The sequence below is a fragment of the Panthera uncia genome, chromosome D4, assembly GCF_023721935.1.
Source record: "Panthera uncia isolate 11264 chromosome D4, Puncia_PCG_1.0, whole genome shotgun sequence".
Taxonomy (NCBI): Eukaryota; Metazoa; Chordata; class Mammalia; order Carnivora; family Felidae; genus Panthera; species Panthera uncia.
This window is the reverse complement of record NC_064807.1, coordinates 31,534,774-31,554,898: the sequence shown is the minus strand read 5'-3', so window position 1 is coordinate 31,554,898 and position 20,125 is coordinate 31,534,774. Positions and strand designations below refer to the sequence as shown.

The window sequence follows — 20,125 nt, the reverse complement described above, 5'->3', positions numbered from 1 at the left end:
ATCAAATGCTTTTTCTGTACCTGTTACAATGGATTTTCTTTTATCTATTATTGCAATTAAATATGATTCTAAAGTTGGGGCACCTGGGTGGCTCAATTGGCTAAGCGTCTGACTTCAGCTCAGGTCATGATCTTATGGTCAATGGTTTTGAGCTCCACACTGGGCTCAATTCTGACAGTGTAGAAACTGCTTGGGATTCTCCCCCCCCCGCCCCCCCCGCCCCTCCCCCACTCATGCTTTCTCTCTCAAAATAAATAAACTTTAAAAAATATATATGATTCTAATGTTGAACTAACCTATATTACTAGAATACACCTGATGCCATATCACACTACAATTACCTGTACTAATATAATATTTAAGGTTTCATATTCTGTCTTCCTAAGTGAGGCTAGCTTATAATTTTCCTTATTCACACTATCCTTGTCTAATGCTGGCATTAGGATGTATCAGCCTGAAAAAATGAGGCAGGCAGTGTTCCTAAAAGAGACAAACTTTGACTTTGTTAGGGTTAGAATTAAGTATTATTTGAATACTTTGTGGAACTAGCCTGAAAAACCATCTGAACCTGGCATTTTCTTTGCAGTAAGACTTATAACTACAGAATCAATTCTCTTAAATGGTATGTTTCTACTACTTCTTGTTTTGTGTGTGTTTTAATGTGTGTGTGTGTGTGTGTGTGTGTGTGTGTGTGTTTTATTGAAGTAGAGTTGATACCCAATATTAGATTCACTTCAGATGTACAAAATATTGATTCAACAATAATATATACATTATGAAATGTTTACCACAATAAGTGTAGCTACCATCTGCCATAATATTTCTACTCCTTCTTGAATCTGTTTCAGAATTTATACTTCTCTGGAAAACTGTCCATGCAAATGTATTTGCCTAAGTTTTTCATGGCCTCATGTATAATAAAGTAGTATTTCCGGTCCTCATGCTATTCCTATCCATTGTTTTTTATCCAAGGTAAGAATCCACAGCTCCTATCACTCTCAAAAATATATCACACATGACCCCAAAAAATAAGAGTTACTGGATTTGATCACAGCCACAGAAGTGAGCTGCTGAACTGTGCCTCCATCAATAGCACAGTGACCTCACCTAAGCACCTCATCTTTGTTAATGTTAAGTCTCAGTAACCCTTATACTTGGGAAATTGAACAAATTCAATGTTCCTACAACTGGTGAACAGTGGTTCCACCAGTCCTCTGAAAAATAAGAATGAAAGTGCTCTAATTTTTCATAAAGTTCCAGTTTTATTCTCAAAGAATGCTTTCTACTTTGTTGATATTTTTTGGACAGTAGGAATAGATAGTAAGTTTTCTTTGATACTTTTTTTTTTTTTTTAGAAAAAGGTTGACCCAAAAAAAAAAAAAAAAGGAAAGGAAATTAAAAGTTGGCAAGCCTATGTCAATCCAACTTATTTTTTCAAATCCAGAAGTCTGGAAACCAATAAACTATATGATCTCTAACACTTTCATGGCCACAATGTTGTATGTAAGAGACAGGAAGGGACAAAGGATAGAGGGATGGAAGGAACTAATTATTTACATTAACAAAGATCAAGTAACTTACTCAAGCTCAAGTCCTTATTTAACCAACACCTTCCTGATTTCCAAGCTTTTAACTCTACAATACCCCCATCCTCTACTTAAATAGATAAATCTTCCAAATGTAACATTCTTAATGAATCTTTCTCTCAGTAAAAATGGCTTCCGATTGCAAATCACTCTAACTTCAAAGCATGACATGTAAGATAACTAGTCCCATCATTTTCTTCCAAAGCACATAGATTTTCAGATTTTACTGCCTATCCCTCCTAAATCATTCATTCCATCAAATTACAGCTCTGTTTCTACAGCTAAATACAAAGATTAATCAAAGAAGTTGCCTGATAAAACTATTTAACTTCAAGGACCTGGAGGCAATAAGAAGGAAGAAAAAAATAACTTTCTTAAGATAAGAGAGCCATCTCGAAAGTGCAAAACACAGGCATTGACTACTGAAAGAGCTACACTCACTACAGAAAAGATAACAGAAGAGACCACAAAGTCATTCTGAGACAATCCCAAAAGAGGTATGTCCAAGCCAAAGCAGAAGGAAGAATCTTTGTATCACGTAATGGCAGAGCAACAGTTTACAATTAATTATCAATCAAAAAGATAACAAACTTACTCAAGGTCACATAGCTTTGAAAAGATAATTATAGATATTGCTGAGATTTTGCTGTAGGGGATTAAATGGACAGGGAGGTAGAAAGGGAGTCTGGGGTGCTTAAAATATGCTTCCATCTAGCTCTGCTTACGGAATCTAAAAGTAAAAAGAATTCCTCCCAGGATAATCGACACCTAGCTTAACCAAACTCAGAAGGAAAACAACAATAGTAATAAAAGATTGGACAATTGACCAGAATTCCTTCCCTTTGTCAGAAACTGAAAATCCAGAAGGCTAAGGAATCCTAGCAAAGTCGACAATACAAGACAGTATGTACTTCTGAGTCAAATTCAGGGTACAAACATAAATGCTATACGAGTTCCTAGAGAAAAGAAAAGACCACAGATGGGCACTGTGGTAAAAGGCACAGTGAAGAGGTGGGATTGAGATGGGCCTTTAAAATAAATAGCATCTGGGTCAAAAAAAGGTGAGCTGTCCTTCTACAGGAGATAGGGAGCACACAATAACACACTAACATAGAAAATAGTAACTCATTTAATCTTCCCAACAGCCCTAACAAGAGAAGTATTATTATTAACCCTATTCTGTAAGTGAGGAATTGGAAGCCTAGATCAACATTCTCAAACTTTTTAGTCTCAGGGCTCCCATATACTTCTAAAGTTTACCGAGGGACCCAATAGTAAGAGCTTTTATTTTTGTGGCACAAATACTTACCAAAACCGAGGAGTTTCTTAAATTATAAATTAAAAGATAAATTTTAAATCCCCATATGTGTGAAACTTTTAAGATAAGTTTAAATTGTTCATCAGTCAAAGGCAACAATGGTTCCCAACCAGGGGTGATTTTTGTCCCCTTGGAGAAACTAACAATGTCTGCGGTTATTTTTGTTTGTCACAACTGGAGGAGTGTTATTGGCATCTAGTGGGCATAGGCCAGAGATGCTGCTTAACATACAATGCATAAGAAAGCACCCACAACGAAGAATTATCCAACCCTAAACGTCAACTGTGCAGAGGTTCAAAACCCTGCTCTGGGGCCTAAAGAAACTACAGCGTATGTTCAATAATAGACATTGTACAATAATGTTCACAACAGCATTTTTGTAATAGCTAAAAATTGAAAGCAACTAAAATGTTCATTTACAGAAGATCAATAGATAAGAGTATATTCAACCAGTGGAATATTATACAGCAGTGAAAATTAACAAACCAAAGCTACTCTCAACAATACGTATGAACCACAGAAAGTCTTAGGCTACTCAAACCATATGTCTATTTTTACAAACCTAAAAAATAAAATTTAATCTGTTCTTAATTAAATGCATATAAAATAAATCCATTTTTTTAAAGCAAGGGAATACTGGGTCACCTGGCTGGCTCAGTCAGTAGAGCATGCAACTCTTGCTCTTCATGTCATAAGAGTTAGAGCTCCACATTAGGGATAGAGTTTACTTAAAAATAATAATAACAATAAAAATAAAAATATTTTTTAATTGAAAAAAATTGATAAAGCAAGGGAATACTAAACACAAAAATCAGGACAAGGTTGCTGAAGGAAAAAAGATGGGATACAAGAGCATCACATAATATCTGGATACATTCATAGGACTGTCCCCTGTCTTTTGCATGCCTCATGCATTACAGAAAACCTTTTTTACATTTATGAAACAACAGAAATGATATACTTCTGAAAATACTTAGAAAATTGAAAAAGATACTTTAAATTAAACCAAAAAAAATGTTTTTAATAAACTTCTATGCTAAAATCATTATTTAATATAAACAATCTTTTTGTAATACCAAACAATCACTCCCAGCTTTTAATTTTGGCAATTCCATATTTTTGTACATTAAATGTACCAAAAGTAAGACAGACCTGCATGGCCAGTAAAGACCTCAACAGCTTTAAGCTGTTTTCTAACTGTATTTTGTGACATTATTTTAATTGAAAAGTCTGTAATTAGGCTCTGTGTTTGTGTGTTTGTATCCAAGCTCTTAAAGTGGCAATAAATTGCTTGGGTTTCCTTCTCTTAGTCTACTCTGCTATACAACCAACAATATAACTATAAATACCTTTAAATTTACAGATTAATAAAGTGTGGCTCTTTTGGTAAAATAACTAACTTTTAAATAATCATCAACTACAACATCAACAATGATTTTAACACTAAAAGATCATTTGAGTAGGAGCACCTGGGTGGCACAGTCAGTTAAGCATACAACTCTCAATCTTGGCTCAGGTCTCGATCTCACAGTTGGTGAGTTCAAGCCCCACATAAAGTTCGGCACTGATGGCATGGAGCCTGCTTGGGATTCTGTCTCTCCTTCTCTCTGTACCCCTCCTGCTTGTGTGTGCGCTCTCTCTCTCTCTCTCTCTCTGAAAATAAATAAATAAACTTTAAAAAAAAGATAATTTGTGTAGAAAATCATTTGTACACTAGGATAAAAATCTTTCCTAGCTATATGAACTATGTATCCTACCAATACTTTTGATCTGAGAGGAAATTTTGACATAAATGAATCATTAATGGCAGAGGAAAAGAAAGTTTACAAATAGCAGTGATTCTAAATAATAAATCTGTTTATCTAGAAAGTAGCTTATCGTGTTTCATAAAAGCAATTTCTCATATTGCAATGCAGGAAAATGTCAGATCTTACAATTCAATGTGTCAAAGTACAGAGAATACGGTCAAAGAAAAGAAAAAAAACTCAGTATAAATGCAGACACAATGCTAAATCCTGTTGAGGAAAGTAAAAGATATTCTAAAGTAATATGGATATTACATTTAACAGTAAATTACCTGATAGACAATGATCAAAAGGCAGAGAAAGCATCATCTTGGCATTGTTTTTTTTTTAAGAATAGAAAATACTAAGGAAAAATGACCAATATTTTCTTTACCACTGAACTCTCCTTCTAAACCTACTATTTTAAATTTAAAGCCAAACATAATCTTTAGCCTGTATATCAATAAAACATCTAAGCATGGAACAAAAAATGCTTTAAAAGTTATGAAGAAGGTAGAAATCATTTTTAAAACATTCAAATTTGTATCTGATTGAGATTCATGACCTTTACGAAAAGGGCTTAAAAAGAGAAATTCTAAAGTTTTCTAAAATTTGAGTTAAAAAAAAAAAAACTCATTCTCTGTTAATTCCAAGTTTAGGAAAATCACAAAATTATAGTAAAATATGGGTACAGACAGTACCAAAAAATTATGCAGTCAATGCTAACTACCATTTCTGCATGAATAGCAAAAAAGGGCTGTTCCCCTATGACTGTGAATTTAGAAATCTGATTGGCTTTCTAAATCCCTATTATTATGCAGAAGGTTGATAAGGACACACAAAACAGCTAAAGGAAATAAAGCAATTTCAAGTTTGCAAAACTTGCACTGCACATAATTGTGAGTTCTAAGAATCTTGCAGGGCTTGGAGGGCTTGGATTGTCTCCGTCCAAGACCTGCAAAGGAGGGAACACTTCCTGGCACAGGCAAGACCTACCTGAGTCTCCCAGGTCCCAATGCCCAGACCCAAGACACCTGCAGCAGTACCTGGGCAACTACTGGCCTTGTGTTGCCCACCGCACAGCCCAGCACCCTGAGGCAAGCTTGCTGGCCAGCCCCTCAGCTGATTTCTGAACTGCACCAACTATGCAATTCCTGGCCTGGCGCAGACCCAATCAATGTCTGGGGTAGAACCCATATCACTACCACCGGCTCTACAGTAAAGCCCATTTTGCATATACATCTGAGATTACCTAAACCATTTAGGCCTATCAGAAGAACTCATGAGAGGCCAGGTAAATCACTCATTATTTGTTTCAAACATAAAACATCTAAATGCAATTTTATATGCAAACTCTGAAATTATTTCTAAAGATTCACAATCACATAAGCCATACATGGTATCAACTATACTGAGCAGGGGAGCAAAAAGGATTGGAAAACATCAGACACAATAATCTGACACTTCTTACTTGTTTCATTATTAATGAATACAAAGAACACTATTTTAAAGAACCACAACAATCTGCACATTTTTCAGCAACTACCTCTCCAAAAAAACCAAGCTTACAAAAAAAGGGTTTACTATATTCTCATCCTGTATGCAATGCTATACCTAGCACAGGTATTTGCTGATCATATATTCTCTTAATCTTAATACCAATACAGGAATTCTTTTACATGCAAACACATCTAAACACATGAAAGTATTTTCAGTGTCTATTTAGATGAGTTTAACTTTCCTCAAAATCTCAAATATTTAACAAAACTATAATAATCACAAATATAATCATAAAAGCATAAAGGAAAATCATAATCTGTTACCCAATGCTTCTCCTTGACTTATTCTTTTTGAATTTTTATTTTATTTTATTTTATGTTGAGAGAGAGAGAGTAAGCAGGGAAGGGGCAAAGGGAGAGAGAGAGAGAGAGAGAGAGAGAGAGAGAGAGAGAGAATCCCAAGCAGGCTCCAGGCTCAGCATGGAGCCTGAGGTGGGGCTCCATCCCACAACTCTGGGATTATGACCTGAGCTGAAACCAGGAGTTGGATGCTCTGCCAACCAAGTCACCCAGGACTATCTTCATTGACAACTCTTTGAATAGTGAAATCTTATTAAAATGAATCTTAAGAGAAGGAAGGAAAAATAAGATAAAAACAGAGAGGGAGGCAAACCATAAGAGACTCTTAAATACAGAGAAAAAACTGAGGGTTGCTGGAGGGGTGGTGGGTGGGAGATAGGCTACATGGCACTTGTTGGAATGAGCACCAGGCGTTACACGTAAGTGATGAATCACTGGGTTCTATACCTGTAAACAATACTATACTGTATGATAACTAATTTGAATTTAAATAAATTTTAAAAAATAAAATTAATCTAAAAACAAAAACAAAAACCTTGCATTTGCTTGGTTCTCTACTGTGCTATAACATACAGTACTTCATTTTCATTCTTAAAAGTGTTCTAGCCAGCTGTGATTATTACATTTGAGAGATGATGAAACTAAGGCTCAGCAATGGAAATCACTCTCCTAAAGTCAGACAGCAAATACGTGCAATGAACTGACTATACGTTTAGTATTGCCAAGTATAACTGACCTCTTTGCTAGACTCCTCAGCTACCACAAAAAAAATAAGCCAAAAGCCCACTAAATTAAGAATAAGCTTGCAGTGGGGCGACTGGCTGGCTAGTCAGTTAAGCCTCTGACTTCGGCTCAGGTCATGATCTCGTGGTTCGTAAATTCAAGCCCTGTGTCGGGCTCTGTGCTGACAGCCCACAGCCTGCTTCAGATCCTGTGTCTCCTTCTCTCTCTGCCCCTTCTCCACTCATGTTCTGTCTCTCTCTGTCTCTCAAAAACAAATGAACGTTTAAAGAAAATGTCTAAAAAGACTTTAATTTAAAAAAAGAATAAACTTGCAGTACCAAGCCCAGACGTTTTCACAGAATTATGCTCAATTTTTAAGAAACGTAATCCAATGTTATTTAAGCTATTCCTGAGCCCTAGAAAGAAAAGAAAATGTTTTAAAATTCTTTAAGAATCAAGCCTAAATGGGTAAAAAAAATTTGACATACGGCCCAAAAAACTTCAGAACAATTCTATGTAAGAGTATCAATGAAAATTCTTTTAAAAACTGAGGAAGCAAAATCCAAGAGCACATTAAAATAATATAGTGACTATTATAATAATATATATCATGACTAAATAATATATTTATAATTATAATATATCATATTATATATAATAATATATCATGACTAAAAATAAAATATCATGACTACAAATATAATAATATATAATATATATTATTATATATATTATAATAATTCTACTATTGAAGAATGCTTCAATAGTAGTACATCTGTTATATAATTTTTGTGTGCATGTGTGTGTATGGATAAATACATATAAATGTATGTCTAAACAAACACATATTCTCTAGCTCTGTTCGCTGAAAGGGCACAGGAGCAACACCCAATATCAATAACCATCTAGATCTTTGCTTCTAAATATTTGGGGCAGGAAAAGTTCAAGATAAGCCTGCATATCTCACTGTGCCCAAAAGGGAGGGGATGCTCAAAGAATGATGGGACATGTCAAAAGGACACAGAATCTCACATAAAGGATTCCCATGGGCCAAACTTATGACAATGTAAGCAGCAATATAAATAACAATATTAACAGATTATAACTCACTGAATAGCATAGGAAACCATAAATCCTAATAGATAAAAATAAATAAATTGAAAGCTTAATAAGGAGATATTTATACAGTTTTTTAAAACAAAACAAAAAAACTTTAGCAAAACATAGAAGGACTCTAGCATAGATCTTAAGCAATCAGAGTGAATACTACCAGTAACAGAACAAAATGAGATTGTATGCCACCTGATAAGATGTAATGAAAAGAATACAGTTCCACCTCTGTGACATTCCTGCCAAACATGCCTCAAGAATCTAATCACAAGGAAACATCAGAAAACAAAAATTAAAGGAGACTATAAAATAACTGGCCTGTAATCTTCAAAGGTGTCAATATTATGAAAATCAAGGAAAGACTAATGACTATATTTGAGAGTGAAGGGATGTTTAAAGGACCTGAAAACAAGAAAATTCAATGCATCATTTTGGACTGGATACTTTCACTACAAAGAACATTACTATTACAAATGGTGATATATAAAGGACTAAAGATTCGTTGAAAGTAATATGTCAATGGTAGCTTTTTGATTTTGATGGAAATATTGTGTTTATGTGGATCTGCCTGTTTTAGGAAATATATACACTGAAGTACTGAGGAGCGATGGGACATGAGGCAAATTTTTCAAGGAAATAAAAGTTCTTTGTACAATAATTGCAACTTTTCTAAAAAAATTATTTTTAAAATAAAATAAAAGAGAACAAAATTTAAGAAAATATGCAAGATCTGTGTAAAGATATTTTTTTAAATGTCCTTTCTAAGGACTTAAACACTTAAATGGAAAGGCATACCATATGCTGGGCAGGAAAAGTCAACATCTGAAAGATATTTCTCTGTTAGTCCATCTAAAGACATTCCCAATAAAACTATCAATAGGTTTTTGGAGTTTGACATATTAATTTTAAATTAAAAATAATGAGGGAAAATAAATAAGAATAGCCTGAAAAGTTCTGGAAACATGTTATAAAGCTACAACAATTAAAACGTTGAAGTAATGATGATATATAAATAGATCGCTATACAGAAATAGAACCAACCTAAATCACTGTCAATATTGCACCGGTTAAATAAATTATGGTACATGCATACTAGGTAATACTGTGCAATCATTTTAAAAAGAGGGATTTCTACATGTACTCATATTTTAAAAACCACATTCAAGTTATAGTGGTAAATGAAAAAATATTCAGAACAGCAAGTACAGATACTACGATACATAAATGTGTAAAAAAAATGTGTACATATACATATATATGCTTTACAAAATATCTTATATAGGCTGTATGGAATATCTCTGGAAAGCCCTAAAAGAAATCCTTTAACAGTGGTTAACTGGGGCACCTGGGTGGCTCAGTCGGTTAAGTTTCTGACTTCAGCTCAGGTCATGATCTCATGGTTCCTGAGTTGCCCCCCTGCCCCAACGTATCGGTGTGGAGCCTGCCAGGGAGTCTCACTCTCTCCTTTCTCTCTGCCTCTCTTCCACTCGCATTTTCTCTATCAAAATAAATAAATAAACTTTAAAAAAATTTTTTAAAAAAGTGTTTAACCAAAAAGAGGAAACTGGCTGTCTGATGGCAAAAGTGAGAGTATGTACTTTTTACCCATTTATATCTTCTAAATGTTACACCATGTTGAATACTTTGCATTGTCTATTTAAAATAATATGTATTTTATATATATACACATACATATACATACATATACATATATGTGTGTATATGTATGTGTATATATACGTATGTGTATATATATACACACATATATATACATACACATATATACGTGTATGTATATATACATACACGTATATATACACATATATGTATATGTATGTATATATGTGTGTGTGTGTGTGTGTGTATATATATATATAAAATATATTATAATGATTTTTACTAAGTTAAATTATCAAAAAGGAATGAATTTCCCTATTGCGGGCCCAAATTCCACCTAATGAAAGCTGCCCTGAAAATTCAGAATTCTCAGTAAAGTGTCCAAATTTCAGGTGATAGTTCCTTTTGAGAGTTAAACAGATAAAAACAAAATGGGTGAGATAAGCAGACTGCAAAACAAAACACCTGCACCTTCAGTTTTACCCACATAGGGACACCAGTGATCTTTCTAAGTATCTGATAGATTCTCAAAACAGAAAAGAAGGAACAAGCCTGATGTTGAATCAGAGAAAATATCCTTAGGACCAGAATTTCAACAAATGTCTGGTGAAAAACTAGTTAGAAGATGGAGATAAAGACAGAGCCAAAGTGAAGAATTTGACTTCTTCTTTAACCTCATTCAAAAGGAGGAAATGTTACTGCATAAAGAATGCTCTGATGAGAAAGTTGAGTACTCTAGAGGGTCAGAGAAGCCCAGCAGTTAAAAAAATACATTGTTTAAACTACTCTTCAACACAACCCATGTCCATCTGCTGGGATCTGCCTGTCACCAAACGATGTGCTTTCCCAAAAAGCAAGACTTCCCAGAAAGAGCCATGAAGAGCAGACAAGCATGTTTTGGATCCAGGTTATAGTTCTTCTTATGAGTCTGATCAGGAGGTGACACTGAGGACATTAGGCAACTAATGCCTGACATGCTCTAGATGAACTGGGAAAGTTCAGATTTCTGAACATGCCACACTAAAAATGAGAACAGAATTATGAAATCCCCTAAAAGTGCTCACACACACACACACACACACACACACACACACACAAAAGGTACTATCTTTCTAGCCAACTGCTCTTACTTTGGTATTTCTCTCTAAATTCAAGTTTCCAATTCCTCCTCTAGAAAACAATAAATCAATAATATTTAGTATATCTATTTTGTATGGTTATCAAATATATTTTCAAATGGATAAACTACTAAGGCTTGAGTGCTAAAGAAGTAAACAATTTCAGACACAGGTTTGGAAAAATGTACTGATGTGTACTGATTACACAACTAAACTGTCACTGTATGTTTCCTTCAATTTTGTTTATTAATTCTCACTATAACTGGACAAATTTAACAGAAAAAAGATATAACCTGCATATACATAATTCATCCAAATCCTCTCCATCCCTTTAAGTCATGCCACACAGCAGGATTTAATAAGGGATATTAGGACTTTCCATATTATCATGCTATGGGCAACCATCAGTGAAACATTCATTATCAACATGTATGAGTAGGACCGGAAGAGACAGAATCCTATTACAGCAAAAAAGATGAACAAGGTAAGCTTTAATAATGTAAGCAAGAAAGGAAAAAAAACACAGACTAGGAGAAGAAACACGGATTGCTGTGCAAGACTACATATCATGAAGGTAGAATGTACGTCCCACTTGGACAAAGGTCCCCAAAACACAGCCACTAGAAACCTGGGCTCTATCCACCATTTAATAAAGGTTTTATTTTTCTTATTTGTAAATACCTAAATTCATGTTCAGGAAATCTGTTTCTCAACTGAGTCTTTCTGATTATAAATGCAACAATGTTCATTCTAAAAACATTTTAGGAAGGAAAATCAAAATTACCAGTAATCTCACCACCAAATTAGCATTTCAGCATATTTTTTCTAACATATACACATTTATAAACACATTTAAACATAACTGGGCTCATGTAATGTATACAATTTTGAATAATGCCTTTTTTCATTAAACATAGGTTTGGGGGCACCCTAGTAGTTCAGTCAGTTGAGTGTCTGACTCTTGATTTCAGCTCAGGTCATGATCTCATGGTTTGTAAATTCGAGCCCCAAGTAAGGCTCTGCTCTAATAAGGCAGAGCCTACTTAGGATTTTCTCTCTCTCTCTCTCTCTCTCTCTCTCTCTCTCTCTCCCCCTCTCCCTCTCCCTCTCCCTCTCTTTTCCCTTCCCCCACTCATACTGTATGTCTCTCTCCCTCTCTCTCTCTCTCAAAATAAATTTTAAAAAAATTTTAATTAAAAATTAATAAACATAGGTTTGGAATAATTCTAACATCTTAAAATATTCATCCAAGTTACAAGTATCACATCACAGTGTGCAGTTAAAATAACCTTGGGATAAACACTTAGGTTATTTCTATTATTTGGTTAGCAAAATAGATGAGAGATCAATATTTCATTGATGGGGGCAATATAGCACCAAGCCTTCTTTGCAGAGGTCCTGGTAAAGTGAATAAATGAGAAACACAGCTCTGGTGATCAGCTCTAATGATCCACTGAACACGACATCCTTACTAAGCCAGCTCTTTAATTCATATTTTCACAAATACTTGTTTGCCTTGATCCCCTTGTTATCATTTTCAGAGTTTTGTTTAGTTTTTAACAAACTGAGAGAATGAAAGTGACGAGCCTTAAAATTCAGTGACTTACCACACACCTGCAATGAGCTCAGCCAAGTAGAGAGAAGAGTACTGTCTATTTGTGGCCCAGAGAAACCTAGAGGATAAGGTAGAGTCAGATTTAGATTTTTCTCAACCTGGCTTTAAGCAACACTCCTTTGAGGTCAGGCCAGAACTTCTAAGTAGAACTAGCAATAGTGATTTCTTTTAATAGTAAGGATGGAGGATGGGACAACGGTATGTAAAGCTATATGCACCTGCACTTGCCATCAGACAAGAATTAGAAAATAGTAATTGTGTTTCAAAAAAGAGGGAGGGGCTAATGTAAATGAGGCTCCTTGTAGAGCCTTAGAACTGTATTGTTCAGACAGCAGCCTGCAGTCCTACCCAATTGGAGGGCTATATCAATATTTTCATAATATGTGATATAGAACAAAACAGAAAATATCAGAGGTGGCAAAGGTGGCAAAGTATTGTTTTGTGAAATTTTTGTTTCAGTTTTGTGTGTGGGGGGGGGGGTATGTGTGTTGGGTCAGGATGGGTAAAATTATTTCCTACTGTGTGCCCTAGTTTTAATTTCCTTAAATTTTTCATATATGCAGAAGTAATTAATTTGTACAACAAATGTTTCAGTAACTATATTATACAGTTGATGAGACAATGGTGTGCTGGTATGACACAAGTGATAAAAATATTTGGGTCCCTGCCCTTGCACAATTCTTACAGTTTAGAAACCATCAAATAACCACATAAATATAGAGCAACAGTGTAACTAAACATTCACACTCAAAATAATCCTTTTTCAGGAAATGTTAGGGAATCACTTATCTATTGTGTCCATTGCTGTATGCTTAAGTCTTATGGAAGGAAACATTTAGGAAATTAAGATAGATTATCATTAGGAAAGCTGATTCAGGTTGAGGAAGAGGTGGGGGAGCCGGGTCAGGATTCTCTGAGGAAGTACATTCAAGAAGAGACTGGAAAGATGTACCAAAAAGAAAGTAGGAAGAAAGTGTGGCAGAAATCAGCAGTTTGGCAAAGGCCTGCACAGTTTGTGAAAAAGAAAAGCCAAAGGGCAGATAGGAAAACTAAAAACATCTAGATAAGGTTTGGGGGTTGCTTAGGATAGGGGGAGACAATGCAGGAATTTTAAGTCTCCTGAGAGCAATGAGAATGATTCAATTTGCATTTGAAAAGATCATTAGTGGTGCAGAAATAGGAAGGAGGCTAGAGTGGCTACTGAGATGCTGCCAAGTAGAGACTGGAAGACTGATCTAACCTATTTAGGAAGCAGAAGTGACAAGGTTTGGTGATGTGATGAGGGCTGAGAAACTATGAAATACCTGGGATAACTCGTAGGTTTCCTAAGTGAGCAGTGATAAGATGCATGAGAAACCCAGAGAGGCAGAGCTGAGAGGGAAGATCCTGGTTCAGCTGGTTACAGTTAACAAGTAGAGATGTCAAATTAAAAACTAGAACTGGGGGACGCCTGGGGGGCTCAGTCGGTTTAGCGTCCGACTTCAGCTCAGGTCATGATCTCACAGTCCGTGAGTGCGAGCTTTGTGTCGGGCTCTGTGCTGACAGCTCAGAGCCTGGAGCCATCTTCAGATTCTGTGTCTCCCTCTCTCTCTGCCCCTCCCTTGCTCATGCTCGGTCTCTCTCTGTCTCAAAAATAAATAAAAACATTTTTAAAAAAATTTAAAAACTAGAACTGAATGGAAATATAAAAAAAAAAAAGAAGTCATCATCCAAAGGGTTTTTGATGATAATACCATTCTGCTCCTTAAATATTTACCCACAATAATGTGTAATACAAACCCTCCACAAATCTAAAATAAATCTTAAAAGATTCTAAGGAGCAACAATTCATAAATGCCACAGTAGCTGAACCCACTGTGTATCTACAAATATAGAGCAACAATGTAACTAAACATTCAGACGCAAAATAATCCTCTTCCAGGAAATGGTAGGGAATCACTTGTCTATTATATTCACTTGTTGTATGCTCCACATCTAACATAGCAGCACGACACACAGCAGGTGTTAAAATATCTAATGAAGAAATATATACCCACCACTAGGCAGAATAAACTACCCAGCAAAAATACGACAAATAGCCCAAATAAGCAATTGTGCAAGGAAAAACTCTGTACTATGAAACATACAAATGTATAGCAAGGATATTTCTCGGGGAAAAAAGGGAAAGGAGTTATTTACTCTATCATACCCTAATAGTATCAGAACTAGATTCTGTTCCCTAAGAATCAGCTAAATTTCAATACCAGAAATTCTATCCCTAGACAACCAATGGTAAAATATGCTCACCATTCCCTATTACCCCTAGATATGAAAAAGAATCAAAATGTAATAAAAGTTTGATGTTTAAAGCTATAGTAAAATCTCATCTAGGTTATTAAAACAAACAAAAGTTAGAAGAAAATTTATGAAAATAAAAAGCAATTACTGATGATTTTTTCCCCCTGTTAACAAAAGTTATACCGATACATGGGAGAAAATTCAGAAAATGCACACAGAAACAAAAGAGAAAAATAACCCATAAGCCCATCACCCAGAAGTAACTAACCACTTTCAACATTTTGTACAGAACTTTTTCTGTGCATACATGGGGGTAGAGAGTAAATAGTGATCCACAACTAATGATATAATTGTTTAAGACTATGAAGGAGATTACAGAATGCTGCTATGGCTAATGTACAGTATTGAGGGAAGACTAACTTGAAGAAGCAACAACTGAGCTGAGCTACCTGAAGGGTGAAATGGAATTAACCAGATAAAGATGCACAGGTCAGGGTAGCAGTCCAGGCAGAGGGAACAAGAATGTGAGCAGGAAGACGCCTGGGCGGCTCAGTCCCTTAAGCGTCTGACTTTGGCTCACGTCATGATCTCGTGGTTTGCGAGTTTGAGCCCCACATTGGCCTCTGTGCTGACAGCTCAGAGTCTGGAGCCTGGTTTGGATTCTGTGCCTCCCTCTCGCTGTCCCTCCCCTGCTCTCTCTCTATATATCTCTCAATATGTAGAGAGATGTAGAGAGATATGTTAAATAAACATTAAAAATTTAAAAAAAAAAAAAAAAAAGAATGTCAGCAGGGCACTGGGGAGAAAGTTGGGTGGAAGGAGGAGACTGGCTGGGCAGAGCCTTACTGAGAGAGCTGAGAGGACTTGATCCTTGGGAAAAGGAGGATTGGATTGTTGCAACTGCTTAGGTGGGGAAAGGGTTAGACCCTGCAAGTGCAGACTTCTGTGATCAGCATCTTCTCCCCCAAAGGGTATAGAGGGTCGAGAAACAGGAGAATCTTTGGGGGTGTGCAGGGAATAAAAAGACAGTGATCCAATATTTTAAATTTGTATTTTAGGTTCCACACAACCTTCTACACTGGTAGCAAATAAGGAAAAAAGTGACTTTAACTCTTGCACAACTACCAAGAAATTCATATTAGAAATGGAGGTGGGCAGAGGAGCATTAAATATTCACATTAACAAAAATATATAAATCTTAAAAAACTGAAAGACCTGCATTAGCAACTGAGTGTAATGACAATATGGAATATACCTGTTTTATCACCATATCTCTAACAAGTATATAACAAATAAATTAGTATCAAGGGAATAATCATTAGCTGTATGAAGAAAAACCAGGCTAACATAAAGGGATGATCTTAAAAACATCCAGACAAGTAAAACACACCAGTATCCTCAGGACAAAGCCCCACACAAAGACTTCTGGCCTCTCTAGAAGTGGACTTGGTAGTGAAGTAGAGTAGGCCCCTCAAAGGCCTGGAGAGAGTATCTCTCAACACTATCACTCCTTCATTCATCCATTCACTCAAGAGAAAATGTTGAACCCAGAAATTCCAGTACTAGGTCTATATCCAAGATTAAAGAAAACATACATCCATACTAAAACCAGTTCACGAATGTTCATAGCACACTGTTCATAATAGCCAAAAACTAGAAACAACACATCAACTGATAAACAAAAAGTAATATATCATACAATGTAATATAAGTCAGCCATAAAAAGGAATAAAGTACTGACAGATGCTACACGACAGATGAACCTTGAAAATGTTATGCTAACTCAAAGAATCCAGTCACAAAAACCCATATATTATATGATTATATTTATATGAAAGGTCCAGAATAGGCAAATCTATTGAGACAGAAAGCAGATTAGTCATTGCCTCAGGCTAGAGAGGATGGGAGCTGGAAAGAAAAGGACAACTGCTAATAGGAACAGGGTTTCTTTCTGAGGTGATAAAAAATGCTCTCACATTGGTGCCCCTGGGTGGCTCAGTTGGTTGAGCCTCTGACTCTTGATTTCAACTCAGGTCATGATTCCAGGGTCGTGGGATTGAGCCCCACATCAGGCTCTGCACCGCCACTATGCATGGAGCTTGCTTAAGATTCTCTCTCCCTCCTCTCCTCTCCCCCCTCCATTTGCATTCTCTCTCTCTCTCTCTCTCTCTCTCTCTCTCTCAAACAAACAAAAAATTTAAAAATGTTCTCACGTTAATTGCGGTGATAGTAGTACCACTGGATTGTATACTTTAAATATGTGGATTCTATGGTATATGAATTACATCTTAATTATTTAAAAAGAGAAAGGATATTTTTAGCACCCCACATATCACGGTAAATTGCCACAAATACAGCAAAGGGAAAAAAACATAGAACCTGTTCTCAAAGCCCTAACATTCTAACAGACAGGAAAAGCCAGTCAAGAGAGAATGACAAGATAATGAGAAAAAGAAAGAAAAGGAAGAATTCACAGACTACCCCAAGATTAGTTATGCACCTAACCTACCTCTGGATGATTCAGAAGGTGTCAAGAAGAGAATTCAAAATACCAGATTTTTATTCTTAATTTGAAGTTTACATCTAACTGACTTTTTAAAAATTATGTACCTGTTCAGTTTCTTAAAATCTTCATTCTTATAGAAAGGTTAGGCATTTTTAAAAGCATTTGTACACCTACAAAAAGGTTTAAAACATATATTTTTAACTTTAGAAAAGCAACCGATTAAAATCTGCTAATTAAACAAAACAAGTCTCCGATTTAAATTGGATTTTACTACAAGTTCGTGGAGTGTTGTAAAGATTATGTGCAAACTTTTCATAACGTCTTAAATTGGGAGAAAGAGGGGCCTAAAAAACCGGAACAGCCGTGTAATACATTCCAAAACAAAGCATGGGGGGTTGGGAGGAGACCAGCAAGGCAGAATTTGAGTAATGATCGTAAAGAAGAACCAAGTGCTTCAAAGCAAAAATGGACCTTCAAGAATTAAAGCCACTAATTTTCAACCACAACACTTCGAAATTATAGTATTAGTTACTGTTACCATAGAAACAGCGAAGCCGAATTTCCTAAAATTAAAAATGAAAATTACTGCAAAATCAAGTGGGTGTAATAGAGCAAAATTTGGTCCGAACTAGGTGGAACTGAGCCTAACAGAAACTTTCACCAAAATAAAAGTGAACCAACGCCAACTTCTAACCTACATTTCCGAAGCAGGGCTTGATAAATCACCTTGTGGTGTAATTTACCATGTGCTAAAAAAAAAGTTTGCCCTCTCTTCTGCTGGAGCAGAAACCAAATAAAACCCCTCCTGGGCATCGCCCACCACCAAAGCCAGCCCGTGCAGACCTGCACCGTGCAGCTTAGGGGAAGACCCGGTCCGAGTTTACCCGGAAAGCATCTGAATTGAGCCCTGCAGGTTCCACTGGGTTAAGCCTTGAGGAAAAAGCGAAGCTCGAACCCGGAGCCACAGCTTGCTTGCCTCCCTCCTCCACATCCCCACCCTATGCCACGTCTTGCGTGCCTGGCATTCCACGCGAAGCGATCCAAATCATTTATTAAGCACCCACTGTCTACACCACATCGTGGCTTCAGGTACTGCGGGAAGAAATGGCCCCTTGAGGGAAAAATCAAAAGGACAGCACGGGGACTGAGGACGAACCCGGGAGAGAGGCTGCCTGCCTGCGGTGAGGTGTTCTGGAGAGGAGCCCCCGCCTTCACCCCCTGGGTCGTGACAGTCCCAGAGAAGAGATGGCACCGAGGGTGCAGCAGGCCGTGCCTCCCAGGAGTCCGCCGCAGACCAGGCTGGGAGGGGAATGGAAAGGAGTCAGCACCCCTGGACCACCCGCGCGCTCCTCTGCCCCAAGGAGCGCGACCTGCACTCCAGCCCCCAGGAGAACGGCGAGCGCGGGGACCGAACCCCCGAGAGGGCCGGAGCGGACTGTCACTGGCTCCCGCCTTCCTCCGCTGCGACCATGGCTGGCCACTCCCCGACATGACAGCCGCGGCGGCCGGGGACCGAGCGTCTGCTGCCCGGCGTCTCCGCTGCCCCGGCCGCCGGCACCCCCAGCGGCCCGGCGCAGAGAGGGGCAGTGCCGAGGAGACAGCCCTGGCCCCTTCCCCCACCATCCCCATCGTCCGGACTCGGGAAAAGCGGTTACCTGGCGCGTGGGTGGGGACGGAGATACAACCCCAAGGAGGAAGATGAGGAGGAAGAAGGTGGCCTCCGGCCCAGGGAGATTTGGGAAATTTGGAAGACTTGTTCCGCACTGGGTGACAGCTGTTCGCTGCGCACGCGCACCGGACCCCAGTTGCCTGATCGCTCCGCAGCTCCTCACCCTCCCGTCGAGGAGAAGGGAGGCAGCGGCGAAGGCGCGCGCACGGCGCCTGCCGGCTCTCCCTGCGCGAGGGCGCGCGCGCTGTCACGTGACCACTGGGGCCCGGCACTTATTGGGTCACGTGAACTTCCAAACAGCTTAAAGATGCCCGGCGCCTTCTTGCTTTGGGATTAGGTCTCGAGCTGTTCTTAATCTAGGCTTGCTAGCTATCACACATCGTGTTCTCTCCGGAGGGGCATGTCCACTTTTTCCCACAGAGGAACACACTTAACCAGAAGGAAGGAACAGGTGCACAGAACCTTGCCCGGAAGTGCCTACCGGGTTCCCTCAGGGCTGGAACTGATGGAGTACACGCACCACACGTCGTCGTCCTGGGCCGCGATGCGGGCCTATGGCGGCCTCCGGCGCGCGGACGTCAGAGTGGCGTTGCCATGGGTGGGGCCTCAGAATGCCCCGCGGAGCCTGGCTAGGATGTCTGGGTTCGCGGCTGGGTGGCAATGACAGCGTCTTACGGACCCGGGCACCTGAGCCTCCAAAAAATAATGGGAGATCCCGAGTGGGCCAAGGGGTCCACCTGCCAACCCTTTAACGAGTAACTCTCAGCAAGAGAGTGTGTTGTTTGCCTCGGAGAGCGAAACTGTCCCATATTCCAAGCACCTAGGTGGAGCACAGCCCGCCCCCGCCCAGGTGTGCGCTGGAGCTGAGGAGACTTGAGGGTGGCCACAGTAGGAATCCAGTCTGGGGGAATCTCTCAAACTAGGGGTTGACAGCAGTTTGGCC

General features: G+C 38.1%; 1 protein-coding gene across 18 annotated transcripts in view; it reads right to left on the bottom strand.

Moving 5' to 3' along the window:
* The window catches only part of KDM4C (lysine demethylase 4C), a 432,339-nt gene extending 412,656 nt beyond the window's left edge, over positions 1–19,683 (bottom strand). For 6 of the 18 annotated variants that reach the window (XM_049634710.1, XM_049634680.1, XM_049634624.1 and 3 more), the window contains exons 1-2: positions 19,169–19,683; positions 12,723–12,788 (exon numbers count right to left, since the gene is read on the bottom strand). The gene's annotated coding sequence lies outside the window, so the exon portion shown is untranslated. The remainder of the gene's footprint in view (positions 1–12,722; positions 12,789–19,168) is intronic. The other 12 variants (XM_049634643.1, XM_049634661.1, XM_049634702.1 and 9 more) reach the window with 7 other exon arrangements.
* Positions 19,684–20,125: the final 442 nt, after the last annotated feature.